The sequence below is a fragment of the Musa acuminata genome, unplaced genomic scaffold (assembly GCF_036884655.1).
Source record: "Musa acuminata AAA Group cultivar baxijiao unplaced genomic scaffold, Cavendish_Baxijiao_AAA HiC_scaffold_471, whole genome shotgun sequence".
Classification (NCBI taxonomy): domain Eukaryota; kingdom Viridiplantae; phylum Streptophyta; class Magnoliopsida; order Zingiberales; family Musaceae; genus Musa; species Musa acuminata.
In genome coordinates this window covers 175,001-182,500 of record NW_027020718.1, presented here as the reverse complement: position 1 = coordinate 182,500, position 7,500 = coordinate 175,001, and positions in this window count along the sequence as shown.

Below are 7,500 nucleotides of genomic sequence, written 5' to 3'. Positions count from 1 at the left end.
CTATACGAAAGCCCCATCCAGCCCTGTGCCACCCGGGGGGTTCCAGGGTGCTGAGATGGCTGACATTTTGCTCCGCTCACGACGGTCACCGCGCAACGCAAGAACAGGCCAAAAACTTGCCAAAACGGCCCAAAAACGGGCCAAAACTGGCCATTTTTGGCTGCGCGAGCGAGCGGCGAACAGCGAGCGAAGCGAGAGGCAGCACCGTCCCTGCTATACGAAAGCCCCATCCAGCCCTGTGCCACCCGGGGGGTTCCAGGGTGCTGAGATGGCTGACATTTTGCTCCGCTCACGACGGTCACCGCGCGACGCAAGAACAGCCCAAAAACAGGCCAAAACGGCCCAAAAACGGGCCAAAACTGGCCATTTTTGGCTGCGCGAGCGAGCGGAGAGCGGCGGACAGCGAGCTAAGCGAGAGGCAGCACCGTCCCTGCTATACGAAAGCCCCATCCAGCCCTGTGCCACCCGGGGGGTTCCAGGGTGCTGAGATGGCTGACATTTTGCTCCGCTCACGACGGTCACCGCGCGACGCAAGAACAGCCCAAAAACAGGCCAAAACGGCCCAAAAACGGGCCAAAACTGGCCATTTTTGGCTGCGCGAGCGAGCAGCGAGCGGCGGACAGCGAGCGAAGCGAGAGGCATCACCGTCCCTGCTATACGAAAGCCCCATCCAGCCCTGTGCCACCCGGGGGGTTCCAGGGTGCTGAGATGGCTGACATTTTGCTCCGCTCAAGATGGTCACCGCGCAACGCAAAAACAGGCCAAAAACTGGCCAAAACGGGCCAAAACTGGCCATTTTTGGCTGCGCGAGCGAGCGGCGAGCGGCGGACAGCGAGCGAAGCGAGAGGCAGCACCGTCCCTGCTATACGAAAGCCCCATCCAGCCCTGTGCCACCCGGGGGGTTCCAGGGTGCTGAGATGGCTGACATTTTGCTCCGCTCACGACGGTCACCGCGCGACGCAAGAACAGGCCAAAAACTGGCCAAAACGGCCCAAAAACGGGCCAAAACTGGCCATTTTTGGCTGCGCGAGCGAGCGGCGAGCGGCGGACAACGAGCGAAGCGAGAGGCAGCACCATCCCTGCTATACGAAAGCCCCATCCAGCCCTGTGCCACCCGGGGGGTTCCAGGGTGCTGAGATGGCTGACATTTTGCTCCGCTCACGACGGTCACCGCGCGACGCAAGAACAGCCCAAAAACAGGCCAAAACGGCCCAAAAACGGGACAAAACTGGCCATTTTTGGCTGCGCGAGCGAGCGGCGAGCGGCGGACAGCGAGCTAAGCGAGAGGCAGCACCGTCCCTGCTATACGAAAGCCCCATCCAGCCCTGTGCCACCCGGGGGGTTCCAGGGTGCTGAGATGGCTGACATTTTGCTCCGCTCACGACGGTCACCGCGCGACGCAAGAACAGGCCAAAAACAGGCCAAAACGGCCCAAAAACGGGCCAAAACTGGCCATTTTTGGCTGCGCGAGCGAGCAGCGAGCGGCGGACAGCGAGCGAAGCGAGAGGCATCACCGTCCCTGCTATACGAAAGCCCCATCCAGCCCTGTGCCACCCGGGGGGTTCCAGGGTGCTGAGATGGCTGACATTTTGCTCCGCTCAAGATGGTCACCGCGCAACGCAAAAACAGGCCAAAAACTGGCCAAAACGGGCCAAAACTGGCCATTTTTGGCTGCGCGAGCGAGCGGCGAGCGGCGAACAGCGAGCGAAGCGAGAGGCAGCACCGTCCCTGCTATACGAAAGCCCCATCCAGCCCTGTGCCACCCGGGGGGTTCCAGGGTGCTGAGATGGCTGACATTTTGCTCCGCTCACGACGGTCACCGCGCGACGCAAGAACAGGCCAAAAACTGGCCAAAACGGCCCAAAAACGGGCCAAAACTGGCCATTTTTGGCTGCGCGAGCGAGCGGCGAGCGGCGGACAGCGAGCGAAGCGAGAGGCAGCACCGTCCCTGCTATACGAAAGCCCCATCCAGCCCTGTGCCACCCGGGGGGTTCCAGGGTGCTGAGATGGCTGACATTTTGCTCCGCTCACGACGGTCACCGCGCGACGCAAGAACAGCCCAAAAACAGGCCAAAACGGCCCAAAAACGGGACAAAACTGGCCATTTTTGGCTGCGCGAGCGAGCGGCGAGCGGCGGACAGCGAGCGAAGCGAGAGGCAGCACCGTCCCTGCTATACGAAAGCCCCATCCAGCCCTGTGCCACCCGGGGGGTTCCAGGGTGCTGAGATGGCTGACATTTTGCTCCGCTCACGACGGTCACCGCGCGACGCAAGAACAGCCCAAAAACAGGCCAAAACGGCCCAAAAACGGGCCAAAACTGGCCATTTTTGGCTGCGCGAGCGAGCAGCGAGCGGCGGACAGCGAGCGAAGCGAGAGGCATCACCGTCCCTGCTATACGAAAGCCCCATCCAGCCCTGTGCCACCCGGGGGGTTCCAGGGTGCTGAGATGGCTGACATTTTGCTCCGCTCAAGATGGTCACCGCGCAACGCAAAAACAGGCCAAAAACTGGCCAAAACGGGCCAAAACTGGCCATTTTTGGCTGCGCGAGCGAGCGGCGAGCGGCGAACAGCGAGCGAAGCGAGAGGCAGCACCGTCCCTGCTATACGAAAGCCCCATCCAGCCCTGTGCCACCCGGGGGGTTCCAGGGTGCTGAGATGGCTGACATTTTGCTCCGCTCACGACGGTCACCGCGCGACGCAAGAACAGGCCAAAAACTGGCCAAAACGGCCCAAAAACGGGCCAAAACTGGCCATTTTTGGCTGCGCGAGCGAGCGGCGAGCGGCGGACAGCGAGCGAAGCGAGAGGCAGCACCGTCCCTGCTATACGAAAGCCCCATCCAGCCCTGTGCCACCCGGGGGGTTCCAGGGTGCTGAGATGGCTGACATTTTGCTCCGCTCACGACGGTCACCGCGCGACGCAAGAACAGGCCAAAAACTGGCCAAAACGGCCCAAAAACGGGACAAAACTGGCCATTTTTGGCTGCGCGAGGGAGCGGCGAGCGGCGGACAGCGAGCGAAGCGAGAGGCAGCACCGTCCCTGCTATACGAAAGCCCCATCCAGCCCTGTGCCACCCTGTAACGGACAAACTTCTAAACAAGATGTTGGATGTAATGCTTATGTCTGTCCGTTGTCTTTTGGCATGTTCATGCCTTGTACAGAATGTAAAGGGGCGGCCGAAGGCTTAATAGTCCCATTTTAGTTGGGTTGGTGGCCTCTTTAGGCTTGTAAATAAAGGTTGTGTCATGTGGACACGTTCGAGAGCTTTTCGGTCTGTAATGGACCATTTTACCCTTTGTTGTGCCACTATTCAGAGCTTGTAAAGTCTGTTTGTAATTTGCATTGTCTATGAAGTGTTTTTCGGACATGTTTGCTTGTGGATCCCGATTGAGGCGTTCTCTTTAACCCGTTCTCTCTTTTGTCGGTCCTAAGGGACAATGGGAGGCTTCGGGGAGGCTGACCTTTGCGGACGGACGCGCGAGGGTGCCGCACGCCTTAGGCAAAACCAGCTAAGGTCGTGACATTGTGGTATCAGAGCGGGACAAGCACTCATAGAAACACTTGACATGCAAACGTGGGGGACCTAGCGGGGCTGCGTTGAGGGCAGTCAGCACACGCGCGACCGTTTGAGGGAAAACGGGCATGGAGATGTAGGGAAAAGAGTCGCTCAGAGGAGCGGGCATCTGAGATTGGCATTTAGAGGAATGGCCAACCCTTCGCGCAAGAGGCACCACGAGAACAGGCAAGCTTGGAAGAATTTGGAGCGCACAAAGGTTGGGATGGCTGAGTTTGAGCTACGGCTCAACGTTGACAACTTTACTTGATGGTGCTCAAGGCAAGCGAGGCGCTTGGCAAAGGACGAGACCATGCAAAGTGGAATGAGTTGCTCAGCGACCGAAAGAGTTGTGCAAAGCTCACAGAGGTGAGGGGAATTGCTAACTCGAAGAATTCGGTACTCATGCATGGGCTTGTATGCGGACGATGGATTGTTCGTGGCCATCCCAAGGCGGTCGAGACTCGGCGCCATGGAGCATTGAAACTTTCTCTTCGACATGCGAAGGATACGTCCGGAGGAGGCTGAAGTGTGCAACGAGTTCAGCATGTTGCTAGGCCTTGAGGGGTGCAGCGGTGGCTGTATTGACGTGGAGGCGCAATCTAGCAAGTGCGTTTGCAAGAGGCAGAACAATGCACAGTTTGTTCAGCAGATCGGAGTAGTCCAAGGGGATGGTGGTCTCCGAAACGAAGAGAGATGTTGCTCCAACGGGACAGTTATCCAGGAGGGATAAGTCTCAGCTCTCCAGAGGGAGAATCAGAATCATGTGAGACGGACTTCACATGTTGAGGAGGAGTACCTCACAAACAACAACTCCACGAAGCTCGATGGACTGAGCAAGCAGCGAGGAGTCGTCGCATGATCTCGCTTGAGAGAATGCATTGGTGGATGCATTGCGAGATCAAGTGGGGGAGCGACCCAAAGCAACTCAAATGGAGGCACACTTGGAGTCGATATGGAGATCGGACTCAAGGGAGGGCTGACCCGTGGAATGGTGGGCGCGAGGGCCACCATCGACTCAATGCAGAAACGAGGAGCGGAGCAACTTGGGTGTAACTTGGCGAAGTACCCAAACCGCATGAAGGGAGCCAGCATAGAAGTTGGAACATGGAGCAGAGGCACAGCGCTTTCCCTAGACAGAGGTCAAGGACATGAACTCTTGCAGAGGCAGGAGTAGAATCATGCTGTTCCCTGGGTCCTTCATTCTGACAGAGCGGACTCATCTTGCATGGTGCCAAAGACGAAGGGAGCTTCGGGGCACATGCACCTTATCTCGGAGGAGCATTCGATGGAGGAACTAAGGCGACTCAATTTGCGGAGGCGAAGTTGGGTACAGAAGGCCTTAGCACGGGGCAAGAGGACGCAGAGGCGGGTACTCTTGAAGAATATGTCATAGTGTTGCCATTCGAGTTGCTATGAAGGAAGCGGTGCGCAGTGGAGATTGTGCTGGTAGGGGCAGAGGCCCAGGATCCAGACAATGGTGCACAAATTACATTGAAGTCGGTGGACTTCGGGAGCTACTGGGCGACGGACTGTCCTAGAGCGGTGCTTCATCTAGGTGTGACCCAAGAGTGGGTGGATGAAGGTCGATTGCCAAAGGAGCGAACAAAATCGAAGGTGGAGGAGACCCTGCGATGTATTGGCAGAGGCCACACATGGAGGGTTCACAATTCGAGTTTATTCCACAAGGATCAGAATGCAATGGAGATGTCACCAGGAGGCGACATGGTGCAGCGGATCGTGGTGGAACAGTTCGTGGCAATGCGACACACACGACATAATCCCGTGAGGGATGAGATCATATGGAGGTATGATCGGGAGCTACTGGGAGCTCCGCTTTGGTGAACAACACGACGGCAAGAAGGGCTATGGATTCAAGGAGTGAAGGCCATGGTACCGCAGAGGCGGGTCTTCCGGGCGTGCACCGAATTTTGCATCGGATGAAAACCTTGGTCATCAGCATATGGGGGCTAGGTTCCACCAAGGGAAGAGTTCGAATGCAAGTACCAGTGAGTCCCATGAGAGGGACTTGATCATGCAGAGGTATGATCGAAGCAGCTGGAGAGTTGGACTGCTCCAGAGCTCATATTCGCTTAAGGGAGCCCGACAAGTCAGAGGACAAGGTCGAGTAAGCGAACGTTGCTACCAAGGAAGCTAAGGAGAACAGAATCGGTGCAAACCCTACAATGTGATGGCAGAGGCCATGCATGGGAGTTGCAGTCTGTCTTTCCATCGACCAAACAGACTGCTTGGAGAACACAGAGGTGTTGAAGCAGGAGGTCGAAAGGGGCGAGGAAGCGACGATGAGTCCAGAGGGACTTAGCTACCCAAAATCAAGCATCAGTTAGAATGGAGGTGGACTCAGAGGAGTGCCACGGAGACATCTCTACTGATTGTGAAGGAAAGGGATACAGAGGCGAAGCGACGGATAGTAGGGCCATGGGCATGGCAGCGCCATGGTACCGCAGAGGCGGGACTTCCGTGCAAGTCATTGATCCCTTGCTCTCACGGAGGGAGAGCGCTTGGTCGTGAAAGGGGCCGAGGAGGTGGAGCATGCAGAGGCAATCTCCAAGTACCGAGACAAGGCTGAAGGGCAGAGGCCAAGAAACTTCGTAAGACCGGTGTCAACAAGTTTCTCATCAAGATAGCCGTAAGTGAAGGACTTCGGGTCATGCAAGAGTGCACGACCAAGGAACGAAGCAGGCAGTACGTGGTGCTGTACCTTTGCTACTCAGTGGAGTAGGCGGCAGGGTTGATGGAGAAGACGGTACAATCCCAGAGGCGACCTCATCTATCAGAGAATTACTCCAAGTTGGGGTGAAAACTTCCTGCATTCCAGAAGTTCAATGGCATTGAGAAGGTGAATCACAGTAGCTAACTCAACGCAAGGAGTGCAAACACTTCAAGTGCTTCAGAAGTGTGAGCAAAGAGCAGGCGAAGGCCAGTAACCAGCTCGATGCATGAAGTACAACCTCGAGGAGGCGGGCGAAGTCAAGTAACCTTTGCCTTCTCAACTCTTAAGAGAATGGGCGAAACCGAGTACCCCAGTTCTCTTATCTATCCAGCAGAGGAGCTCTGCACAAGTTCAAAGACCCTTCGAAGATAATGGAAGACAATAGTTGTCAAAATCCTCACCAACGGTGATCAGTGCTACTGAGAGTAGATTGTCCGCTTCATTTCCCAACGAGATGCCAATCGAAAGCGGAAGTGATGCGAACCTACTTGGATGTGACAACTAACTGAAAGAAGAGTCAATGAGCAGATTTTGTGGAGGAAGGACCCAAAACTTCAGAAGTTTGCGAGGCGATGCTCGTTAAAGCTCCAACAAGCATCCACCCAGTTCAAGCAGCATGTGAAAATTTTGAGAAACTGGCGCAGTAAGAATGGTCTTTTCCTTCATTTAGTGGATCCGCAGGAATCAACGAGGATCAATACAACTCAGCCAACCCCACACCAGAGTCAGAGTCATTGGCGAGTTGAAGCAGCATGGCGGATCAAAGGTTCGACTACTCAGAAACAGCAGCGGAGAGCAGCTGGGAGCCAGGAGGCGCATTGCAGCTGGAGCGGAAGATTGAAGACTCAGCAAAGGCGAAGAGTTGCAGTGTTCACAAAGGCTTCGACGAGGACGTCGAAGGGATAAGTGGGGGAGAATGTAACGGACAAACTTCTAAACAAGATGTTGGATGTAATGCTTATGTCTGTCCGTTGTCTTTTGGCATGTTCATGCCTTGTACAGAATGTAAAGGGGCGGCCGAAGGCTTAATAGTCCCATTTTAGTTGGGTTGGTGGCCTCTTTAGGCTTGTAAATAAAGGTTGTGTCATGTGGACACGTTCGAGAGCTTTTCGGTCTGTAATGGACCATTTTACCCTTTGTTGTGCCACTATTCAGAGCTTGTAAAGTCTGTTTGTAATTTGCATTGTCTATGAAGTGTTTTTCGGACATGTTTGC